Below are 26,717 nucleotides of genomic sequence, written 5' to 3'. Positions count from 1 at the left end.
AAAAAAAGTATTCTGCATCATTTGTAGAAGCAGAGGGACAGACTAGAGTGGAAATCTCCCTTCACCAAGAGAAAGGTTTGTATCTCCATAGGGAAACAAAACCAAAAGTTGAAGACTGTAACTACGTTAAGTTACTGCATATGATATAGCAGTATTTCTTAGCTCAGTTGTCATCTTAAATGCACCAAATGGTCAAAAGGAAAAGCTGTAAATACTTTGTAAAAGAGGAGATAAAAAAAAAGTTAGGACACAAGTAAGAAAGACTTCATCAAAATTAAATGCAGTTATAAGATTATAGAAGAATGACACTGTGAGCAGGCATATAAAATCTATGATCTATGAACAGAATTACAGATGCAGCTAGAGTCACAAAACAGGAACTTGAGATGAGATGCATACCCAAATCTTATTTCAAGAACAAATAATACAAAAACTGTCCAAAATACAAATTTAGATTCAAAAATATAAATTTCGTGTAAGAGAGAAGAAAAAACTCCCTTCATAAAGTAACTTAAATGTGCATATATAAAGAGTAGAAACAGATCAGGTGAAAAAAGGCTTAAACATGATTGTAATTGCTTCTGCACATCATTCTTCTGTTCATAGATATTGCCCCTAAAGCACTCTCAGAGATGTTTCTCATCCATCTGAAATTTCATATTTAAGGTAAGTGAAGAAAAGGTCTACATCATCTCTCTTTCTATCGTGACCATCTCTGTTCTTTTGTGAATGGTGAAGACAACTATGCCAATAAGGCAGTCAAGGTAAAAATACCCAGGATGTTGATAGGTCAGCTCTAGTTTTTAGCTATACATAGGGTAATAGAGTTCCAGACAAAAGTCTGGATATAAAAACATCTACTGTTATCTCTTTAATTAATTAGAAAGTGTTCATAACTGAATCTTTGAGTAGCAATATGACAGTCACAGGAAAAGCAAAGATCCTAATGTTTCAGAATAGAGACAAAAAAAACCACCAGCTTACAAACACATGCATAATGCTCAGGTAGATAGCTAAACATATACCTTGGGATCAGTCACAATTAAAAAATTGCTTCTGAATAGGGTTACTTCAAAGAAAGACCTGATGGTATCTTTGTGGATCTTCTACTTACGTCAGGTTTCGTTATTCTGGTGACTGCACAGGACAGAATAACAACTCAAAAATAATACAGGTATGTAGCCAGAGGAGGTAATGCAAGTGTTATCCTCCTGTATTCCAATGAAACAGTTCTGAGTGCATACTACAGGTATTCCTTATCAGTGGTAGGCAGGTATTCTTTATCAGCGCATACTCCTTCTCAGTATTTAGTAAACATGCTCCACTTGTGAAGATGCCCGCAATGCTAGTGAACTTTTAAGTTCACTAAGCAAGAGGGCCCACAGTTATGAGTGCCAAAGGGACCTGGCAATATCATCATTTATCCCACATGCTCCCAGATCAACTCAAAGCACTCTGCCCATGCTGCTCAGCCCACTAGGATACTTTCACAGTAATGACAGTCGTCTGCACATCAGTAATGAACAGCTTGTAAATTCAGCCTTGAGTGCTGCTCTACCCCACATCTGCTTTTCCTTATCTCTGTGTTGATGTATCTCTGCCTTATTTACCCTCACCCTAAATGATCACATATTCACTTTGAGGGGCAGACCTCAAACAGCACATCATTCCTCAGACATGTAAGCAGCAAGTCACTTCTGCAATGGAACCAACTGAAAGACCATAAAAAGACAAACAAAAATCTTTGCAAATCAAACATCAACATGCATAAACAGCTTAAGGAGCTTAAAGAAAACAGATGTCTTACAAAACTTGCCATATCTCTCCCAAATGTTTGACCTGGATCATATAATAATTTTTTTAAAATTTCTACGACAATTTCAAATTAGTTGAGGAAGTTAACTCAGCATAGGAATAGTTCAACTTGTAGAATCCAACTGTCTTCATACTGCGTCCTAATTTGCAGCCAGAGTGTAAAACTAGCTTGCTTAGTGAAACCCAAAGAACCTTTCCTCCCTTTCAAGGATGCAGTATCACTACAAAACCCTTAGGAAATTCAGTCTTATGCAATATTTAAAATTCACATAGGCTGTAACAGACTACCTTTGGTAAAACAAGGTTTTACCTTGGAATGTTCAACTCACATTTGAGTCATTCTCTTGAAATCATTTCCTCCCAGGGACTATCAAGGTGAGTACAGGTTAGAGAATCGCACTTGCTATTAATCAACAGGAGTACTCCTTGTCATGTGATACTATCATGAGACATGAGTTAAGTCTTTAAAGAAATAACATACATTAGTCACAGCAATTTTGGGAGAGGCAGAAGGAAGACATTTGACCTTGCTAACTTTGGAATGGACATACAGGCTGAAATGGAATAGTCTCAGCTAGGCAAACATGTCTTCCCACCTTATGAGATCCTCCACAACTGATGGAGCCATGCTTTGTCTTCTTTTTGCAATCCAGCTCATATTTTCATTAATTTGTATTTTCTGGATATCAGCTGTTACAATCTTTGTCTTTCACAGATTAGGATTAATAATAGGTCATCAAAACATTACAAAATAAAGAATATTTTGTTGGACCTAAGCACCACCGCCTGTCTTTCAGACTGAACACTTAATAAGTAAAGGCCCTAAGCTAGCATCTTAAGTCATTTACATGCTCCAGGGTAATTTTACACAGCTGTGCTAACCCCAAGGAGGAAAAATAACATTTTAAACGGACTAGACACCATGGGAAATGTGCTGTTCTCTGCTGTTCACTGTGTTTTATTTGCAATGCAGAAATTTCCAAAACAGCATGAACAGCATCACTTTTGACAGGAAACAGCAGTGCGTTCACACAGCTAGAGGAAAAACAGACTTCTCCAAAACTCTCTCCTCCCTTTCTTTGCATATGTACATACTAGTCAGATATAATGAGGTATTTCTGGTCTTGTTAAATCCCTTTCTGCTGATGATGGATGAGCTATCATGGGACACATGGAACTTGATATCCTTTTCTAGACAAGGAAGAGGCAAGTCAATATAGAATTGAATTGAATAGAGCTGGATTCATACATGAGCAATAAAGTGCTCGCTTTAAACTTGGTCTCTGTCTTACAGCTTTCATAATCTTGCAGCAATTAATTCAAATTTGCGGAGTATTTTGGAAGCCACCTTATTGTCCAGGAAATTTGTTGGGAGAAAGCTCTTATATTTGCCTATAATAGTAACATTTTGTGAACAGGATATGGAATTTGGATGAAGACGCTCATTTTTTCAGAATGTCTAGTCAGAACTGGCATAGATGAATAACACTCGTCTGTACTTTCAATGGTTTATTTCACCTTGAGGTCTGTATAGACAACCATTTGCTGTACTTGGTTGCAGTTACAGACATCCTCTACTTGAAGTTTTTTCTCTTTCTACATATACACAGTCATAGAATCATATAGCCATTTGAGCTGGAAGGGATCTTTAAAGGTCATTTAATCCAATTCCCCTGCAATGAACAGGGAACTACAGTTCAATTAGGTTGCTCAGAGTTCCCTCTACCTGCCCTTGGACTCTGCTAAAGAGCACGTCCCCTTTCTTGTAATTCTCCCTTAAATATTAAAATACCACTGTCAGGTCTTCCTGGAGCCTTCTCTTCTCCAGGCTGAACAGCCCCATCTCTCTCAGCCTTTCCTCACAGGGAGAACGTTATAACCCTTGAATCACAATAAACATACCATTCTGAAAACTATGTGATTCTTTAAAAGCTACGATAAATTTCACAAATCAAACATTTTTCAATGTGTCACTTCACTCTGATTTCTCTCCACCAGCATTAAATCCAATGTGTCCCAGGAATTTGCAGTGAACAGACACTTCAAAATTATTATTTGTTCCATATGTGGAATAGCATCTTCGAGGCATCATTAATACAGATGGAAACAAAGGTCATACAGACTCTAAATCTTGGCACAGGGGAGAGGAAAACACAGCTCTGCATGCTTTTATCACAATAGATTTATATTTGATACTTGTATATACTTGTAGATACACACACACACACACACACACCAAAATTCATACTTGTGTGTATATAAATAAATATAACAGATTTGAGAATAATACTAGTTTTCTTCATTCACAGCACATTAAGAAGATCAGTATAAAAAATGATGCTTCTGATTTCAGATTTGCTACTTTAAGCCTCTGAAAAATTTAGTATTACAACCTCCAGAAGAGCTATATAGTGATAAAGCAAGTGCAGAAGCTCTTCTTTCACAATCATCAGCAAACAGATAACAGAAATCTAAGTAGTTGTTTAGAGCGCAGGGGAGTAGTTCAGAAAACACCATCTAAGCCAGCTGCTTGGCAGACCAACATTATTTACTAAACTATTTTGTTGAGAAGCTGTAACTCACAGTAAAAGCACAGTCAGAACGAAGTGTGCCACATCTTAATTTTCCCTTGGCACAAACAAAAGCAGAACATATTCATTCTTAAACACAGCACTGCAAGAAAAGGAAAAAAAGGCTATATTGCCTCACTTAACATCTCTAAGGATGAGGGTTTTTCTTAGGTCTTTAAACAAATACATAAAATCACAAAAATTTCATTAACAGATTTTGAGTTTTGCCATTGAAACCTAATTATTCTGTCTTTGCTTTTCACAGGATGGAGTTCAATTTGAGCTAGAAAGCACAAAATCATTTCCCCCTCTATTCATAAACCCACATTTGCTTGGACCCATTATAAGAAATAATATGAGAAATTCATTCGTTTGACAAACAGTAATTGAAATGGTTAGTCAGCACTGAATTATACTAAGTTATATAAATGGTTTCCTATCCTTTATGTAAGATAATTTATATGCTTTGTGGTTCTAGATTTTAAAATATTATGTAGCTGACTATACACCACTGAAAACACATATCAGAAGTATTTAGCAAAAAACATCTTCAGCTGCATGTACAACCACACAGAGATAAAAGCAAGGAGTAAGTTCTCCCTTCTTTCCCCTCCAAAGTCAAGCAGAGAGCCATCTCAGAGCAGAAATGTAGTCCAGGCACTCCCCACAGAAGAGAAATCAGCTGTTTCACATCATGCTGCCCCCCAGCCCTTCCCAATCCTGCAGTCTCTGCAGGGTGATTTGGCCAACTCCAAGCATCAGTTTCAAAGCCTACTGTTAACCTGTCATACGCAGAGGTCACTTCAATGAAAAAGCTCTTTTTAAATTCTTTGAAGTTACTAGAAGAGATTTTTTATTTTATTTATTTATTTATTTAAGTTCTTCTGTGCTTTCTGTCTGAAAATAAAACAATTTGGACTTCTTACTTTACCTAGCCATAATTTTGGAAGAAAAAAATTCAAGTATCACACCTATTTTATGCTTATGACTTTCCTGCAATTTTTGTTGCTGTTTTTTTGTTTTGTTTGTATTCGTTTAAATTTATAATAGGAATTTTCACAGGAACCTAAGGAAGCAGCTTCTCTGGAGCTATTCTATGAAGTCAGAAAATCCCAAATACAGAAAACCAGACACACTGATATGTTTGACTTCTGTACAAAGGAATGGTATATGTCCTGTGCAGTTTAGCTTGGTGATTTTCACAATACCAGTTCTGCATTGAAAACTTTCCTTTTCAAAACCCACTTTCAAAACAGAAATCTTAAATATACCAAATAAGATTCGTTCTCTAGGAAAACACAGTTCCACACTATATTTATCTCTTGGCACCTCATAAACATAATGAAAAGAGATAAAAGAATATAAAATGGAAAACATGATAAAATAACCCTGGAACACTCAACGATATTTATTTATTTAAATAAAGGCAAGACCCATGCTGACGCTTCAGGAATTACTGACAATACAGAAATTTACTGACATCAAAGCAATTTCTTACTGTGACTTTTCATCCAACCGCTGTGGGCTGCAGTTACCACAAAATTGTTTTCTACTCATTGCCTGTTACTTCATGGTAATTACTATGATAATTATACAAAGAATTTACATGTATCAACTGCCTTTCATGAAATCTCACGTTGTCTTTACTATTATAGTTCTCTAGCACTTACTTCACTTGCATATACAACACACACACACACACACACACACACACACACACACACACACACACACACACACACTTCTCATCTCCAAATATTAGAGGATGATAATCTGTATAGTTTCTGGTTAAAGCAGTTCCAGGAGCTGCCTACACAGACACCTCTGCAAACATTTCATAATACGGGCCTGAGAAGACAAACGATGTGATGCCTGTTTCCAGAACTCAGGATTAGTTGTTACAAAAGCAAGCAATTTTCCAGTGTTAAAAATCCTCTCTCCTTCCCTTCTTCTGCATAAACAGTAACTTGTCAACAACCTTTAATTTGAAAGTTAAAAACAGCAAAGCTAGAAAATAAGTATACAGATTATTTTAAGTAACTTCATAGAAAAGGTAGCTTGCAACATGGCTGGAGGACCTGGAATCAATTTGTCACTGCGCTATTTGAAAGCTACTCCCTCCCCCACTCCTTGTCTCCAGAAGGCTTGGGATGGGCGGACAAGAGGAGGGAGCTAACTGAAAGCAGGTCAACTCTGCCTGTGAGAAGTCAAATAGCAGAAACTATTTGTCTGGCTCACTTGAATGTGAGCAAAACCTAATCCACAGACGATCTTACTGAGGACTCAAGGCCTTACTACACAGCACCATGCAGAGTGCCAAAATCCTGAAAGGTGACCTTGTATTCCTAGGAGGTCACAGCTCAATAACTAGATTGCATTTTTAAACAAGAGAGACACTTACATTTTTTGTTTACAAAAAATAATATCATTTATGAAATCTGAAGGTAAATTAAGCTTCTATGTAGAATATACCTTCAGATAAGTATAGCCTTATAAACAAGAAAAAGAAATTAAATTGTTTTTCCACTACCATTAATGTTTATTAATGCATTTACATTAATAGGCAATTATTCTCTTGAAGAATATTTATGCTTTATGATTGGAAATCAGTGACTATGTACCTGCTGCCATGCAAAGCTTATCAGTAAAGGAGTTCAACTGATTTCAGTTACAGCATAATTCATTAAGACACGTAGAAAGTGGCAGCTATGTTGCACATCACCTAATTCCTGCCTTTAAGGTAGAGTATGGTAATTAAGAGCTGACGCTCGCTCGAATTTCCAGTGGAAATTCATGCAGTTACTCCCTGGCAAACCCACAGATGTTTCTGGCATTTTCAGAGAAGTTCAATATGAATTCCAAGGAATGGATGTGACTTGAACAGAATCCTCCTGACTGCAGCATGTTTTTGATGATGTTCATGAGCCAGTATCCATGCTCAGAATTCCTTCATTCTATAATAAAAATTGTAATTATACATCACATCCTAGAGTTCCAGTCACAGTTAAGCTTTCCCAAAAAATGCAGAAAAATCAGTTCTGCACTTGTGTTCCAATGCAACAGCAGAATTTGCAGAAACTTGTGAAGACTCAGAAGCTTATGTTAGTAATAGAATTTTCAGAATCCTTAAGCATTAAGTTGCTCCAAATGTATTAGTAATTAGGAAACTTTTGAAAAACAATTTCCTTTCCAATTCGTATTCAGTAAACAAACTGCAAACTCTCCTGAAAGTCTGCCATTCACACCTGGTTCTACCCATCTCTGTTTTGCAGTAGCAATTGCCCTAGCTTGAAGAGCATTTGCAGTAACTGGAATTTCCAATGTTACTGTTGGAAATTGTAACAAGAGCTGTAGGTTACTCACCTGTCAAGTGCTAACATTGGACCTACAGTGAACCATTTCCCTAATCGCTGAGTCCTTATTCTTAGGCAAGTCACAACATAGGATGGCACAAAGTGAAAACTGAAGGGAGAAATCCTTGGCTAGACTGCAGTATGAGCATTAATTGTCCTTCAGTCATATCCTCCTTTGGTAGCAAGGAAATGTCTTCCCTGTACATAATAACATGTAAAATTTCTGTACTTTTTTTTTCTGTAGCCAAGTGAAAAATGATTTCTTTACACATGTTATCAGTGTAGTTTTTCCATCTTCTATAAACACTTTTTCTTGTGGACAATTATTCTTTTGGGATTTCATGCCAAAACACATGCAAGAAAGCAGTATGGTAATTACACATGTAATCACTGAAAATAGATTGAAATGTTCATTTCCTAGACTCAGAGTGAAACTCCACAAGATGCAGTTCTTTCCCTTTCAGAGGTATAATGAAAAAGACAACTTTCCCAAGGAAGTAAAAACTTCACACACACACAAAAAAAAAAGGATCAAAACTGATTTTCTATAAAAAATAAGTCAGTAGTGAAAGCTTTCAACATATCTGAACCTTTCTTGGATGCTGTATATAAATAGAATGCTGTGGCACTTACAAGAAAAATAAATGAGAGACAAACTTGTTATCAAAACCTCAACATTTTCAGTTCACATGTTTTTAATTCAGGCATAATAGCAAGTAAGAAGAGAGAATAACATGGAAGAAAAGAAAAATTGATTACTAATGGCATATGGATCAGCTAACAAGGACAAAAACAGTTTAAACTAAATTAGATGGGATAAGTAGTAAGCTAAGTACTTGTTTGCTCATGAATGTTTCTCCCTTCATGAAAATAGGAAACACGAACTAAATTAAAGAACGTTACTATTTGAGGGCCCTTATTTACATTCAGACTAAAGCATTTTATTCCACTGTAAATATTTAATGAATTCCCAAATGCAATAACAGAGACTGCAAATGTAGTATCTTGCAGAATAAAGACTTAAATAGTCAGATGAAATTGTGGAAGTCAGAACCTGCTTTAACACGAGTATTTTAGCTAGATGTTTTCTGTGAAAACTGTTTTAGAGGAAGACTGTTACTGGAAAACATGATCAAAAATAAAAAGTAATCCTCTGAAGAGGTTCAGGCCTGCTGCTCTATTACAAAAGCACATGAACTATTTCATTTTATGCACCATCCCAGTTTACTTCAGCTGCAAAATAAGTAACCTATTGACTGTTAGTGCCAGTATAACTTTTTAGGACAGTCCAAGTATTGGATTTAGCTCTTCCCACATCCTGACCAGGGCAAACTGGAGCCAAACTGTCAGTTTTGGCTAAAAAGCAGGGTACCAACAAATTAAACCCATTTCTAGAAAAGCAGAATGTACAGTTTGTGTTATACATGAAGTTATTTTCCCTCTGCCCTGACACTTAGCAGAAAGCAGATTATTATCTGTTAAATCAAGATATGAGGACAGGATAGACAGAATAAAATTTACATATATAGTTATTGCTGTATGCAGCACATTATAGGAAGCTCACCGTACTGGGTTGGATTTGACCATCCAAACGTCCTTGGCTGCTTAGTACTCTTTCCAGAGCCAAACCAGGGGCATTCTTGGCTTCAGATAAATTTATTAGTCCAGCACATCCCAGTCTTCGGTTCCCTTGACACTGAGTTTTCTTTGTAAACCAAGAGGAAAACAGGATATCTGCAAATTAAAACAAAAACACAGCATGTTACTGTGAGCTTGCAGTACATGTGTCATTTCACAGTGGACATAATACAACATGTTTACCTATTTTTCAAATTTAGGGAAGAACAGAAGCCAATTAACTTTCTTGGTCAAAATAGAATATTACTGCTTGCATGCACAAATTGATTTTAATCTCTGTGAACTTGTTTTATAAGGATTGAATTGGAATTACTCTGGAAAGTTTCCAGGAGACATTTCTTAAAACATTACCATGTATGCACAATGTAGTCTTAGAGAACACGGGAAGAAGAGAATACATGATAACAGCAAGGGAATTTTCTGCAGGTATGGCAGTGAAATATTTGGATCTCTTGGAGGACAAATATTTGGGATAAAATATATAAATTCTACATTAAGATGTCCTGGAAGCAAGTACTGTCGTGTTTCTTATCACCTTTAATATAACTGTGATTTAAGTACATTCTGCATTAGGTAATTTCTTAACATTCATTTCTACCAACAGATCAGGATATAAATACATAAGTTAGAAGTTTAAGTTTAGCAAACAGTGAACAAAAAGTAAAAATAGATATAAGAACTTCAAAAAGATGACAAGTTTTCCTGTTGCATAAGTTGCTCTGAAAGTAATGCCTCATTTATTTACTATGAAAATTTCATTTACTATGAAAATTACAACAGATACAAAGAGCACAATAATACTATTTGATAGAGCCTTTCTGCCACTGTCGTGGAGAAATAGCTGCCACCCACTAGTGATGACACCCACTCCATGTTAAGGTATATAGCAAATCTTGTTGGCTGGCATAACCAGAAACTGCTGCATTAGCTCTATTTGATAGAGCAAACTCCTGGCTAAAACCCAATATTTTTGAACACAGTCACCACCATTAGCTTTGCATTTTCACCAGGGATGAACATGAGCCTGCGTGCTGTGCTTGTAACACTCAGCACCCGCAGAGATGACCCACTGTCACTATTACCACTCAAACATATCATACACCACCTCATTGTGCTCATACGCACTTCCGTGTCAGACATCATTTTGTCAGTGTCCCTCTGCTGCCACCTGTCACACAGCAACACCATGTAATGGAATATTGGTAGGAAGGTTCAACCTCTGCTCCTGTATGACCAAGAACCACCTCTGACATCGTGGGCCAACATAATAAAATAGGAGGCATTACTTCTGGAGTGGCTCTAATACATGAAAAACTAATCTTGTGGAGTTACCTATCCTAAAAACAAAGAGAGAGTGTCCAAAGACAAGTGCAGTCTATAAACATTTTAGAAAGCTAACAGAAGTCTACACAAGTCCTTTGAAGAAACTCACTCCTTCCAAAACCAATCATGACTGCAAAGGCTCCTAGAACAGCTCTCTATCATATGCATGCACTATTTGTGTTTTTCCCCTCCATTCATCCATTCATATATGCACAGATCTGTCTTCTTTGTTTTCTGCAACTATCTCACTTTCCCATGACATTGTGACCTTCACAGCCTCTGCCTCCCACTCCCCTTGTCTCCCTTAGCAAAGTGGTTTGAACCATTGAGGCACAAATTATTCCAAATACAGTCACAGCACCTCACCCCACAGAAAGTTTTCAAACATGCAATTGCTTTGATTCTCTCTTTCCAAAACAGATCCACTAGAACTAACAAAGCCAACAGAGGACTACGATGGCACAGCACAACCTACACACAGAAAATGATTACACAGACTTGTGCTTTCTACTCCAGTCTAAGAAAGTTCTCATAAAGGTGACATTTCCAGCACAGTCAAAATTAATAGGAGCTTGTTATTCACTGTGTTATCCCTCATGAGACTTACTGAATAGCAGTCAAAACCAGCAGTGGCTAGGTTTAACCCATCCAGGACAAGAATACCTTGTTTGCTGCAGAGCATCTTAATCACAATAGGGTAAATGAACTATGCTGTGATGGATCTGACCCTGCTGTCCGAGTAAGGATCAGACAGTAATGTTTAACTTGCCCTTACTGGTTTTATTCTTAACCTCTAACCATTGTTTAGATGAGCACATAGGTATCTAGTCTACCAAGATCATCGCATTTTAAAATCCAATTCATGGAATCCATTACTGCATTTTGTATCCCTGGAAGTCCAGTTTCAAAAATAAATAAAAGTCTGCTGGCTTTTTCACACCTCCAAAGAGCTGTGCTTACCTGTCAACTTGTATACTTTTTATATCACTGCCACTTTACAGGAAAAAGGAAAGACTGCATCTTGGCAATTGAAACTGCCAAGATAGGCCTAGCAATCCTGCCGTTTTCTAAAAAGAGAGGTTTTGAAGCTAAAATAGTGGAGTATTTTCAAAATTTTTAGGGGCAAAATTCTGGTTAAAAAGAAAAAAAAATTACTTTGCTGGAATATCAAGGGATTAATTTACAGTATTAATAATGAGGAGTTCTATTGAGGTGTAGCAGTTTTTTTTCTGGTGTTGTACAGTATGTCATGTGAACATAACTGGAAGGAACTATAATTTATGAATTTATTAAGTTTTCTACAGGCTAAGAAAGGAGGCACATAGACCACCCTTTGGTACATAACTGGCAGAATCAAAAATCAAGGTATTCTATTTCTAGAAGACCATATTCAAGATTAAGAATAGTATTAATTGGGCCACAAAATACAACTTAGTGCATTAAATTCATATAAATATATATTAAAAAACATATTGGTATGTCACGAAACCTAAGCCATGATCAAAATGGCATCTGGTTTTAAACACTTCCCAGTAACTCATGAAATACAACTGTGCCTGGATCCAAAATCACAAATACAAGAAAGCTCTTCACTTTTTCCTTCATCATCTGAAGTGTTCTTTCATGCCTAGTTTCTTATGCTACAAAGCACAGCACTCCAGTCTACAAAGACATCAAATGTACTACAGGAACTACTAACTTCTCCCTCATGTATGTATAGAACTCCATTTCCTATACTGGTTGTTCCAATCAACTCTGTTCTTTATTAAGCAAGGTATACAACTCAAAAATATATTTCGGATAAAACTCTCAGAATCTTCTGAGAAAGACCCTCAGATGGCTTACAGAAAGGTTCCTAAGAGGTATCTTGCATGAAACATATCATTTGAGTTCAAGTCTTATTCAGAACACAGACACAGCACTGGCATTTAAAAACAATCAAGAACATTTGACCAAAATCAGTTCCTATTCTGTCAATAGCAATATCAACATTTTTGCATTGGAACTAGCACGTTTGAAAATATTTTATCCTCCTTTTTTGAACAAGCTTGGCAAAGTATTTCTAGCATATCTCTGATCTTGGCAGTACAGCACTACCCATGAACACAGTTATCAAGCGGGGTTTGTACAACCATGCCTAAATCAGTTAGTGTTCCCAAGAGTTCACATGCAAAGAATACAAATTTCCAAACGTGGCTTCTACTATGCAAATGTTTTTAACTTCGGAAGTTAGAATTTTAAAAATCCATTACACTTGTTTGCAAATGGTATTGGCTGACAAATGGTATCTGTACAACCGATATATGCTAACAGGAAATTACTTCTACATCTGTTTGGCAAGCAATTAGTGGCATTAAAATGAAACTTGACTTATTTAGAGAATTGACTAGAGAACAAAAGTTCTTTTAAGTCATCTTTAAAGTTTTTACAGTTTAATCTCAATTTCCACTCACAATTTGGGCAGGGGATTAAAAATGTAGAAAGAAATACTCCAAATATTTTGGCAATTTTCCATCCCTGCCCTACGTAAAGGAAAAACAAGAATTTTCAAATTATTTTTTATTTTAGATAAATCAGCTCATATCTACCCTTCAAAAACACTTTCTTTCCATTTCTTCCAAGACTTTCAAGTTCTTCACCTCTTCTCACATATCTCGACATTGATCAACCAGTTATAATATTTTGTCTTCCAGACCCTAAATAACAAATTCAAGTTTTAAGGTGTCAGTAGGCCTGGACCTAATTAATATGGGATTTAGGTAGTATTTACAACAGCAACTTCTAGGCTGCGTTGTCTATAAATTGAAGAATTATACTTTAAATCCCAACAGCAGAATATTGCCAGTATGAAGCAAGTTTTTAAGATAACTGCCTAAAGTGTAGCAACATTTTCTGGGGCTGCTGCAAGCTTACCTACACACATATGATACGCTAATTCACTGACAGTTTTACTTTTTAGGAATAATTACATCAACAGCTTACTGACTTTTACACAGTACTGGTACACAGTTCCTGTTTTCTGTATGCCTGTGTTTAAGGTAGCTTGATAAAAGAATGAGACACCTCTTTTGGCATTTGTCAAAAAATGGTAATTACCTAATTATATGAATTTAGTAGCACGTGGTTAAAATAATAATAATTAAACATATCAACAGCCAGCAAAATATTAGATTCCAGCAGATCTGTTTGGAACATTTGCTAAACCACAGAATGGTTTTAAAACACTGTAGACTTTCTTAGCAGACACCATTTTTCAGTTTGTGAATGCAAAGGAGACATAGAAAGCAAGGTTAGATGTAGGATTCCTACCACTGGACCTTTAGATTGTGAGAAACAGAAGGCTGGCGAGAGGAAGAAGAAAGGCTATCATAAAATGGACTACATATCCTTTATTTATGCAGATGATGAAGCTGATGAGTCGACAGTTTCAGTGCAGGATTTGATGTCTCTCTAGAGATTTTTTTCCCATGTTGTTTCAGCTCGCACTCTTAAGTTGATAGAGCTACCAAGAGATATCACAAGTTACTTGGTAACTTGCAAAATTATTTTTATTTACAAGATTGGAAGGAAATTTTTTTTTATTCTTGAAAAATAAGTTTAGAGTCTTATCTAAAGAGTACAGACACAATAATATGATTTTTTCTTTTCCCTATAAAATTGAATGCATACCAGATAAACGATTTCTTTAAGAGTTCCTAATTACTCCAAAGCAATGCATTCTGGCAGTGTATGTATCATCTACAGCTTTCTACTGAACACTGAAGGACTAGACAAGGAAACTGCAAGATTTCTTTAACAAATTTCTGCCAAAGGAAGAAATTTATTATTTGCTGCATTCATGTTATTTTAAGACACTTTCACTTGATTATTCAATATTTTCCATCACTGACTAGGTGATGAATACGGCTTGCCACCTGCCTTAATTTCTCTTCTGGTCTCCCAGCGTGAATGCTCTCTAAGTCATGAAAGACAAGGGAAATGGAAAAACTGCTAGAGATTTTTTTAAAATGTCTTCAGCACGAAAAAGAATACCAGATTCTGTACAGACAGGAAAGTCAAGACACTTCCTGGGTCGACCTGTTATCTTCTCCCTTGCAAAAAGTAATGACTATATTTTAGCCAAAATTAAGATCAGTAGAATTTTAGGGAAAAATACTGTCTCATTCTCAGACCATTCTGTTGTTTCTTCAGGAACCTTTCAAACACATTTTCTGGTAAGTACCTGGATTGTCCAGTGTTTGTTTTTGTTAAACATTATTATTTTATTTCAGTTCTAAAGCAAGATATTTACCTATGATAATCCAAGCTTTGGAAAGATTTAACCATGACATATTTATTAATTGACATTACCTAAGTGTGTAGCTAAGACAATAGGATGTCTGGGACAAGCTTGTAAATCACTTCAAACATTTAGCGTTACATTACTGCTATATTAAGAGACGTGCAGATATAAATCTAGAGACATTAAGTAGCTGTACTACTATTCTTTTTCAAATAAGGTGCTGCTTCTAAATATATATAAGATCCAATCGGTACCTTAAAACACATAACTTTGATATATGTAGAGATACCTATACAGACAGTTACTTTCTCACGTAACTATTAAAATTACATTTTATCACAATTACTAAAAATGAGGCTTCAAGTATTCAGTAAATATGCTTCTCTGTTTACTTCTCCAAGACAACCTTTTTCACTTATCCAGTGTTTCAAACCCTGAAAAAATCATCTTCTTTCTGTTCAGATATGAATGCCTAATTAGCTCAATGGACTACCATTGCTTGCAGAAGTTGGTGAATTATAAGGCAAATTCTTATATTCTATGAGTTGCAAGGATCTTTTCTTTGAAAAGGCTGTTTAACTTCCGTCACAGTTACCCTCTGGGCAGCTTCCATCAAGCATAAACTAGATACTGGGTTCAAATATATGTATTCTTGGAGATGTAGGAGGGAGAGCAGAAAAAAAAAAAAAGGAAAATACACCACACCACATTATTTACAATACTTCACTGACAGAAGAAGAAAGCAGAGATGAGCAGTTAATACAGTATATACGTTTAAAAAAAAGAAAAAGAAGCAATCAACAAAAACCCACACCTGCTGTTTCCCTGCAATCATTATCACCAAAAGATTTTCATCTGGGAGAAAGACTTACTAGTTTCATTAGGGAAACTAAACCTATTTTCAGCTCTAGAAACCAGCTTTCTGATTGTAATGTAAGTATAGCTGGACCACAAAAGTGAGCTTGCATTGTCCTAAGAAAACCAATTTTACTCTAGTCACATCAAACCATTACAGAACTGCCTTTTGACTTCATTAAAAAGTTGCAGAGAAAGGTATTGGAGAAGAGACTTAGTTATAATGCACCTTGGATTTTCTGATCTCTATCGGCATATTCAAGGCTCTAAGGTAGAAGCTGTTGGCATGAGCTAAATTGAAGTTTCATCTGCCCCAATTAAGAGTTGCTGAACTCAGTCTTTTCAAACACTGCTTATAGCCCGGCCAGATCAGACACTCCTGTGTAAATTTTCTCTTCATTGCCTGCTTACTGCTCCTGAATTGTTATGCTTGTGTGCAGGTCTGCCTTTACTGCTGAAAAGCTTCTAGACAAATTAAGCTCAAAACTTCATTACACAATTTTTTTATTTTTTTTCCTCCATGGAAGCACAAAGCTTAAGGATTTATTTCTATGGAGGCCAGCTAAGACAGTTAGTGCATCACACACTCCAAGAAGAAAATATCCCCCTTCTGCCATAAAATGATATAGATAACATGCTACGGGTTTTATTTCTCATTATAGATCTCACACTATTCCTCCCATGACTTTATCTTCTCAAAGTATGAAGTCTTTTTACACAAAGGCTTTTAGTTCAGATTGGACCTGATTAAAATTTGTTGGGGAGCCTGAGGATTTTTTTTTTTGGGGGGGGGAAGGGTGGGGGGGAAGGAAACAGATTTTACTTATTTCAGCCTGACATTAAAAAATGGTTGAAGGGTGAAATTTAGCTTATTTGGTAGGCTATATTTGTATAGAATGAAAAATGCAACCATGCTTCACATTCATGAGGGAGAAATAGGAGAATCACATTTTATGTGAATTTTATTTCTTCCTTTTCCATCAGACCAACCACACATCCTTCCAAACACTCCTTCTACTAAAAGAAGATGCATTCTGTAGGTTGATTACCTCACTTATGTATAGATTAGATCAGAACATCAGATGTTCCCACAGATCTGGGTGGCAACTATGTTGATTGACTCTAAGATGCTTAACGTAGCATGGTGCACAGAATATCTAGGTGTAATCACCTGCAAAGCTCTGGTAGCAAATAGGCTTTTTGCATTTCTGTAGAAAAGCTTTCTGAATTTAACCCCAGCTTGTGTGTATTATTTGGATAGCTACCAGTCAGTACATATGAGAATTGAATTAATTTTACAAAAATTACTTTGGAGCAATTCAAGTCGGGATAAGGAGAAACACGAGCACTGACTTCCTGAAGCTTAATTTAGCAACACTGTGCCCATCTGTGAAAAATATCCCATTATTTTGAGCATCTAGGGCATCAAGTAGCTCTTCTGTTAGCAGCAGAAGAGGAACTTCCCACTTTTTTTGCAAAGGCTAACTTAGAACAGAAGCTTCATTGCCCAATAATTGGTAGGTCCTTGCAAACCTCCAGCCCTGCACAGAACTGTTCACTTCTGCGCTGCCTCTCCACCATTGTTTTCCTCTCACAAGGGCTTTGCTTTTGCTGCTCTGCCTTTGCCAGGTATTTACAAAAAGATCAGTGGCACGCTGAAGAGACTTCCTTAATATCACAGAGATACTGCAGTCAAAAGGTACCAACATTTTCCCCCACATTTGGGGTTTTTAATCAGACCGCATCTTTTGGCTACAGCAATAACCCTAACTACATTAGGTGCAGTTTCTTCTCTCAAACATCTCTTTATTTATGTACGTTAATGTCTTGCTCTGGGAAACTAAGTTTGAGTGGTTTTGTCATAAATTACGTGCAATTCACAAAATATTTTAAGAACAATCATAAATACTACTGTTAAAATACAACTACTGCTAGATCTGAATTCCATTCATTCATTCTTCATCCATTTTCTTAGTCTTGAAGAAAAATAAAAAATTCATGGACTTTGAATAAAATAAACATTTGTATTCACATTTATATTCAGAAGTGCAAATAAAAGGAATCAAGATTTTATCTAAGTCCCAAAGACAAAATGTACAAAAAAAATGGTTGAGAGAAGACTGGATAAGCTCAAGGCAAGTTCTTACCTACAATTATAAAAAGTCTTTGTAGTTTTATTAATTCCACCACCGAAAGATTCACAATCTGCTTTCTGTTAAAGCTACATGGCTTTTCACAATATACCAGACAGTAATGAAGTCAGCAAATGTGCCTACAGCATTTTGCTTTAGAAACATATTACGAAAACTACAGTGTCAGATAAATACAGCTCTACAAACCAGCATCACTAATACACTTGAAATGCTTACCAAACAATGAGACCTCTAGGAGGAGCATTTTTAAAGCCTGAACAACGACCTTATGAACACAAGATTTCATCATAAACCAACTGAATTGCAATACCCAAATACCACCAGGATCAGGACAAATCTTCTCTTCATCCTATAAGTCATTCAGTGCTTGTTAACTTCTAAATAAAAATGCTAGTTCTTTAACACAGACTTCACACTTCACTGCACTTCCTGAAGTTTAGAACCCAGAGGTCAGGTTACAAGGATGAGGGACAGAAAGAAAGGGGAGAACTACCTCTGGGCAAATGCATTCGTTAGTTTTGGTAGTTTCTGAGAGAATGACTACTTCCCAAGAGAAGACAAACATTATTTGGGCAGAAAAAACTTTTTTCCCCTACATATAGTGATATGTCAGTCACAGAGAGTTTCATCTATCATTTTTACATGAATATGTTGGCATATATAACTTTAATGTCAACATGTGAGATTAGGCCAAAAATGGAGGTATCAAGCATTATGAAAAAATTTATAAACAATGGACATCTAGTATGGGCTGATATATCGGGATATATATAATGGGCATATAGTAATGGGCTGATTTCCAGAGAAGCACAAGATCACTATAAAAGGAAAAAAAATTTTTTTTGAAGAGAACAAATGCAAACCAAACACATTCAGAAAATCCATAAGTAAAATATGCCAGAAAGGAACTGCCAAGGAGAATTTTTTAGGAGAAAAAAGACTATGTCAAAAGTATTCCAGAACTTGTGCTTAGTATCTTAGTACTGCATTTTTTATTTTTATTCAAAATTTCAAAATGCAGTACCTAGGGTAGCACGAATGCTGAAAAACAAATTATTAGACTCTCAATTAAAGAATTTTTCAATACCTGAAAGAAACTTCTCTCTTCTGAAATGCTACGTAACCTGACTTCAGCACTGAATAACACTTGTTAAAATTGTGGCTGTTTCTGTTATATTACTGCATCTCCTTGATTAGTTCCAGTACTACTAAAGCAATCCCAGAAGAACAAAGCCTACATACTTCAACATAGTGAGGGGTTTTACATGATTAAGGAATTTCCTCATGTTCCTGCTGAGTATTTAAAACAAAACAAAAAATCCCCCATATGTCCCAATTCCAATCTCTTTAGAACTTATACAAACATGTACAAGCACTTGTGGGTAAGACAGGAAATTATTTCTGATAAAACCCTAAGCATTCTCTGTCAGAACTACATAAAGATCAGGAGACCATATTGACAGTCTTCTGTGAAGTGATAATTCACGTGGAAGACTATTTGCTCCAGAAATCATTTTATAACATCAATGAAGCTCATATCACACTGATTGATTGCAAGAACATCAATCATATCACATACAGATACAAATGGTGAATTCCCAGGATTACATGTGATTTTTTATTTATTTATTTATTTATTTTTTAAATAGCCATTCAGTTCTAGGATGTCAAACACTTCCTCATCAATTGATTGTTTTCTTAAAAATCCTCTCATTAAGCAGATAAAAAGCAGGTAAAGAAAACATACAGTGTAACCATTGGATGTGCTTTTATGTATGTTGAGAAAGGCAGAAAAAAGATCAAATCTGACTGCGGATCACATTAACAATGCAATGGAAAAAAGCATACATGCACACAGACAAAAAAAACCCTGATGCTAGAAGCACAAATAGCCACTTAATATGCAAATAAACTTTATTACCTAATCACATCAATATTATGTGCTTACACAAGAAGCAAGCATGAACCTTCAAAAATTATCCAAAGGTCAAAATTGATTAAGAACTCTGTTTTTAAATATGAAAAAGACTAGCTCAGATTAGAGATTTAGGGCTGGAACAAAACAGACATTTTAAAAAGCACCTAAATCAACACTATTTATTTTCTCTTCTCTCTCTTCTTGCCTACTCCTTCATTCTATCGGAGTAGCTGACACCATATATATATGACTTGATAAATCCAAAACAACTGCCATTCAAATGCTGGACCAAAAGAATCCAAATAAACCATCTATCCCAACTCTTTCACTTAAGAGGAATGCTAATCCATCCATGACAATTTGTTTTGTCTTTTGTGAGTTTCAGTCTTTCCTCAAAGCTCATGTTTTCCAATGTGTTCCTTAATAAAGTTCCTCTCTGGACTCTTGACAACTAGTATGCATTTCTTAAAACACCATTCCCAGCCGAGACTTCACAGTCACCACTAGAAGAAGGATAATCAGTTCCTCTTCTCTACATTCTGTTGCCCAATTTTTTTTTCCTGTGTGCATCTGTTATTTTAACTTTTAGTCTAAGCCCAGTTTCTCTCTGCTTTACTGTTTCATATTAATGTTATAAATGAGAAAAGAAGTTATTCAACTTCTCCTATTTCTCCTTTTCTTCTTCCTGTCATCCTAAGGAGCAATCTTTGTGTTTCCATTAAAGTTCTCCTATTTTCAGATCATCATTCTGATTTGTCTAGACCATCTTCTCAAGAAGACGGTATCATTCTGTTCTCTTAAGTGTTGCAATTCCCACAAGTCATCTCTGTTCCATTAATCCCAATCATTAATAAGATCAGCAAAAAGTTAAGAATGCAGCCCTGTAAGATCCAACCTAAACTAACATATTCTTTTGGGTCGATAGCTTAAAGACCAAAAGCCATTTCGGGAGAGAAGAAAAGCCATTTTGGGAGAGAACTGTTTTCCAATCAGAAGTACACCATAATTCATATTTCCTTAACTTGCTTAGGAGAACACTGCCATGTAAGAGTGTATTGAAATCACTGTCAAATTCAAAATGGTATCTCACAATAGTTCTTTGTCCATTAGATATGCTATTCTTGCCAAAAAAAAAAGCTATCAGATTTGTCAAAAACTAATTAGTTCAGTCAGCTATGTTTAACATTATTATTCTCCAAGTACAAAGACCTTTCACCAGTATGCATTTATAAATAATTAGTGCACAGATTTGCCTTTTTATTTTTCTTTTCCTGTTGTGGCTTAATCCAGCAAGCAACTAAACACCACAGAGCCATTTGATCACTCCCCCCAAGTGGAATAAGGAAGAGAACTGGAAACAAAAAATAACTTGTCTGTTGAGATAAAGACTACTTAATAACTCAGAAAAGGAAAGCGGGAAAAAAAACAACGCAATGATAACTACACGCACACACACATCCACAATGCAATCAATCACTTGCCACCCACTAACAACACAAGTGCCAACCCTGCAAGCAACACAGCACCACTGTCCAACAAAGCAGTAGGTGGCTCCTTACCAACTCCCCACAGCTTTATAGCTTTCCATATGATGTTACCTGTATGGAATAATCCTGGCCAAATTCAGGCCAGCTGTCCTGTCTCCACTCTGCCCCCAGAGTTGCACCATAAAGGCAGCAGCTCTTCCCCAACAAGAAGCCTGGTCCAGCCCAGCTCAACATATGCTCCCATACTCAGCAACAACCAGAATACTGGGGAAGCGATTAACACTGTCTCAGACAAAGTCAGGATATTTCTCTATCTATCATGCTGCTGCTGCTTCATGAGAGTAAAAATAATCAGAGATTTGACATTATCCAGGTCTTAGAGCCACCAATTCTTCATATGACCCTACTACCAGTTCAGAGACTGTTTCTCACACTAAGGATTTAGTAGATAGTAAATAGCTCTTATTTTTCTGGCTTTCATTTCTATAACTTTATTTCATTATGCATTATCTATCGTTAAGCCCTTTAAGGTCACAATGAAAACAAAAATTGGATGCTTTAGTAGTCTTATGTTTGTCTTCTATTGCTTTCGTTCAAGAAAATCTTCAAGCTGTAAAACTAATTGTGTATCTTCTGGTTTTCTTACTACAAATCTAGGTTTCTGTATTTGCATGCCAAGATTGTGCTTTTAAAAAATAATAATAATAATTGCTACTGCAACATTCCTATACCTAAAAAGATATTCTTACACAATCCACTAATGTTTGTTACTTCCTTCCACATTAGTTGGCACAGTCAAAGACGGTTCTACCATGTTCGGTTCTACAAAAATTCTACTACAGAAGGTAATTAGTAATTAAATAATTAGCAATTACCAGCAACTAGAATTACCAGGCTACCCTTATTTTCCTGTCACATTTTGCTTCAGTTACATGGAAAATATTAACTTCCTTACTTCTGTGAGTTAATTAATTTTTAAATAGTGTGATTTGTGCACTCGAACAAAAAATTACTTCAATTGCCAGTCTACCTCTTTGTCAAGTGTCTCTTAATTTCATCAGTTCTAGTTACAGTGGAGTGATGTATATGGTCTTCACATAGTTTCCTCACTGGTACAAGTTCTACAAGTTCTACTTCCCCTACTGAAGAATGGACTTTGAAAAATGAGAATATAAGAATAAGTACAATGAATGAGAAGCCCTTAGGAAAACAAACAAAAGTGAACACAATAAACAGCAAGTTTCCTTTTGTTCATAACTGCTTTCTCATATTTGTGCTCTTTGATCATTTCTCTCTATGCTGTTTTAATATTAGCACTCACAAGGTATCTAAATTTTCAGTACTTTACAAAATTGAGTCAAGTATTGGTATACTTAATTACTGAATGCAAATATCTTAAAATCTGGAAATGCTAAAGATCCGCTTATGATATGGATCTTTCCTACATTGGAAAAGAAATCTGAGCTCAGAGTTGTGACGAACTATCAAGCCCCCAGTAAGCAATTTTTGTTTTTGCTTTTAACAACAGCAACAAAACATATCTGCATAACCTCATTTCTCAAAACCCAAGCTGTAACTGGACTGTAAACGTGACTCTAAAACAAGGTTCGAGTGACAGTAGAAGCTACAGGCTTATAAGTCTCACATTAGGCAAATAAATAATATTTGGGTATGTTATAGTACATAGTTGTATTCTTCAAAGAGTTAACAGAGAGAAATTCCAGGGAAGGATAGCGTTTATTCCAGTACCTATTAAACTGCTTGTGTTCACAGAACAACTAACATGATTTCTGTGAAGAAAAAAACTCCCTTAACAAGGCTAGTGCACTTGACTGATGGGGTTACTACGTAGCTGATAAAATGAGTATAACACCACATTTTCATGTAAAGATAACTGTCAACTTGAATTTCCAGAAGACGTTTAACAACATACTTAATTTCTTTAAAGAACACTAAACAGGCAGTGTATAAGAGTATAACATTGACTAAAGACAAGAAACAGCAGGGAGCAAGTCAGAGTTCTGTGTTGTAGGAACTGTAGTGTTTAACATATTCGTAAGTGACTTGGAAAGGGAATAGGAATGAGGTGACCAAATGCACTGATTGTACAGAGATATTTAAACAAAGAGTATGCAAATGTTTATATTTGAAACAGGACCAAAAGCAAGTGATCAAACTCATTTAGATACTGAATTTTTACAGCTGAAATGAAAATGTAATTGCAAATCTATGTCTACAGATTTATAGCACCAGGATCTGGGGGATAATGTTCCAGCTGGAAACATGAAGATCATTGAGTACCTAGGGATGCCAAGTATTCAGGAGTAACCAAAATGCCTGTGAGCCAGACCTACTGGCAATATTTTACCGTATTGTACAAAGCTCATTCATGACAAGAACACTTCCAAGTGTCATGGAAGTAGTTGCAGTATATCTACAGATGCATTAAGGCAAAGAAAAGAGTCTTCTACTAAGAGTCTCAAAAGCCTTAAACTGCAACTGGAAAAAGAAGAATACCAAGGCCCATAAGGTAAAGCTAAAGCAAATGTGGCGTGCAGTAGAAAAAACTGAAATACTTCAAACAGAATTTTTTCCATCATTTCCATTCATTTCATCACACCTGTAACCATTTGCAATCTTACTCCCTGATTCAGATTTCTGCTTTCTTTCTGCTTTATAATCTCTGACTCAGCCCACATTTCAAAGCAATTTTTCTCCAAATAATAAAATGTAATCAATGATTATGCTTTCTAAAGCCTATTTTCAGTTTCTAAACCAATTGTTAAGAGACACTGCTAAACTGCAGGTGCAGAATCAAAGTTCTCAAGGTTGTTTTAGATTATATGCAGGGTGAAATAGATCTTACAGTTGCTAGATTTTCTTTGGCCTCTGTAGTACTTACTCATTTTGTATTTATTTCTATCTAGATTCTGTATTTGCTGCTCACTCTGAAAGTAATGCCTCTTATTTATTTCCATATAAACTACAACAGCTACAAAGAGCACAATAACACTACTCAATAGAGAAAATTCTCAGCTACAAAACTATTTTTTCAATACATTCAACACCATTAGTTATGCATTTTCACCAGCAATGAACAAGAGCCTGCATGCTGTGCTCATAACAATCTGCACCAGCAGTTAACAGAGTGTCACAGCTGCTATGATGGTATCATTGCTAGGACAATTTTGCCCACACAGTCCATCTTTCACTGGCCCAAACAGATGGAAGTTAGAAAGTACCAAACCTAGACATACAGTGGGTGTGTTAGGATACTACCAGCAAAGACTGGTAACATGCTCCACAGTCGTTAAACTGATATTGGGCCTGGTGTTATTGTGTTGTAAGAGAAAGTTTGTCTGGCCTGACTCTGGAATTTTGAGCCTTAAGCTTAGTCAGCCTAGTGATTATCAATCAGAGTTAATGGTTTGTCTGACAAGAAATCCAGAAGAATCCCAAAAGACAGCACACAACTTTATTCATCAAGGGTAGTGTCTTGAACTTTTACTTTGATGGGGAATTCACATGTCACCACTCCATGGACTGCTGTTTTGACTCCAGCTCATAGTGGTGATATCACATCTCCTTCAACCTAATACTGGTTCAATAGGTCCTGATAAACTTGCATATCATGTTCTTTCTGTTCCTGAGCAAACATTTGAGACCCACCTGGCACAAATGTTGTAATATTCCCACATTGCCATCATTGTTTCGAGTGCATTGAAGCCAGTATTCAGCTCTGTACATAGTTCCCTGGTTGTAATCCATAGATGAGCTAATTAAGATACTCTTAAGAAAATCTGGTCTCGAGTTGGAGCTTCTTATGGCAAAACTTTCAACATGGAGTTGAATTTTAAAGCCATGTTATTTTATAATGCAGGTGAGGCAGCTTGCAATAGAAACATTGTCATAAAGTAATCCAAGGCATAAAAAAATACAGCGCTAAAATAACAATGTCTCTTAAATGAGAAAGCACAACCAATGAATTTTAAAGATTCTTCTTTCCAAGTGAAGACTGGTTAATAGCACTGTTAAGTGCAAATGGGAACAACTCTTTCTATAGTTCATAATGAACTACAGTCTTCAATACAGAGATGAAAATGCAACCAGCATAAAACATATTCAAAGGTCTGGAAATAATTCTGTTTTAAGAAGTGGGAGACTAGTTAATCATATTCGTGCTTAAATGAGTAACTGTGACAGGCTACAGTAAAATAGCCTATAGTTTCTTCCCATTCATGTTGCAATGCTTGTATTTTTGTTAATTGTTTGAGTGTAAATTTATTCCAGGAAAACTAAAAGGTCATTGTGATGACTGATTATACTGCAAGAATGTATTACATCTTAAAGAGAGAAATATGATCACTGGAAAAAGACATAGGTATCAGTAATATGCTTTCATAGCATATACCTTTAGAAACATTCCTTTCTTATTCTTTCCCTCCACTCTTTGAAGCAGGTGGTCTTGGCCTGGTGGATGGTTTTCAGGTTTTACTTTATTAGACTTCAAAGTAGGCCCTGGAAATCCAGGGAGCTACAATACTTTCTGCTTACCGAATAACACAGGGGGACAACCACCGAAGAGGGTAAAGTAGCGGAAGAACTCACTGCAGAGGTAGAAATCTATATATCAACATGTCATTCTTCCAAGAAACAGAAATAGGCAGAAGAAGGAAAAAAGTATGCAAAAAAAAAAATAGTTTTCAAGGAAAACAAAAATAATTAAAACGTCAGCACTGAGAGCAGTTCTTTTCAAATCCTCCTCTTCCTCAGCTGCTTCCGTATCTGCATCTGTCTACAGCAAAAAAAAATCCATCTGGAAGCAGGTAGACAACATATTTTTGTTATTGCTTTGCAACAGAACACACCTCTCATGAAGAAAGAGCAAAATATTTATTTCACATTTTAAGATACCTCTACCATCCATGTGCAGGAGTATTTAAGCCCTTTTTCTCCTAGAAGTTAGGTAATACAGGAATTATGAATCAGGTTTTTAGAGTTCATGTTAAGCAAAAGTCTGCACTTCATTTAAAGTAAGAATTTTCCAGCAATATACAGTTGTACGCTTCCCCCCATTGCTCTCAAAACTCTCAAAAGTAAAGGTTCCAGATAACACACAGTCTTTGCCATGGAACATAAGCTTGAGTTTCTGCATGTATTTCATTTTGCTGTTGAAACATTTGAACTTCTACACAACACAACTTTTCCAGTACCAGATATTTCTGGACAAAAATCATCTCCAAACTTTCCTACGAAGGCACTTCAGAATATTACCACCTCTACTGCAGTCTCAGAAAACCGAGTGTTCTTTCTGTGGAGAGAA

The 26,717-nt window shown here is 36.1% G+C and overlaps 1 long non-coding RNA gene across 1 annotated transcript in view; it reads right to left on the bottom strand.

The window, feature by feature from the left end:
* Positions 1–26,717, bottom strand: part of LOC116216373 — a 125,564-nt gene that overhangs the window by 47,763 nt on the left and 51,084 nt on the right. The window contains exon 2 of the long non-coding RNA XR_004159041.1: positions 9,303–9,472. This is a non-coding gene — a long non-coding RNA (uncharacterized LOC116216373). The remainder of the gene's footprint in view (positions 1–9,302; positions 9,473–26,717) is intronic.

This window comes from Meleagris gallopavo, chromosome 2 (genome assembly GCF_000146605.3).
Source record: "Meleagris gallopavo isolate NT-WF06-2002-E0010 breed Aviagen turkey brand Nicholas breeding stock chromosome 2, Turkey_5.1, whole genome shotgun sequence".
NCBI classification, from domain to species: domain Eukaryota; kingdom Metazoa; phylum Chordata; class Aves; order Galliformes; family Phasianidae; genus Meleagris; species Meleagris gallopavo.
Note: the sequence above shows the minus strand (reverse complement) of the source record. Positions and strands in the feature narration are given on the sequence as shown.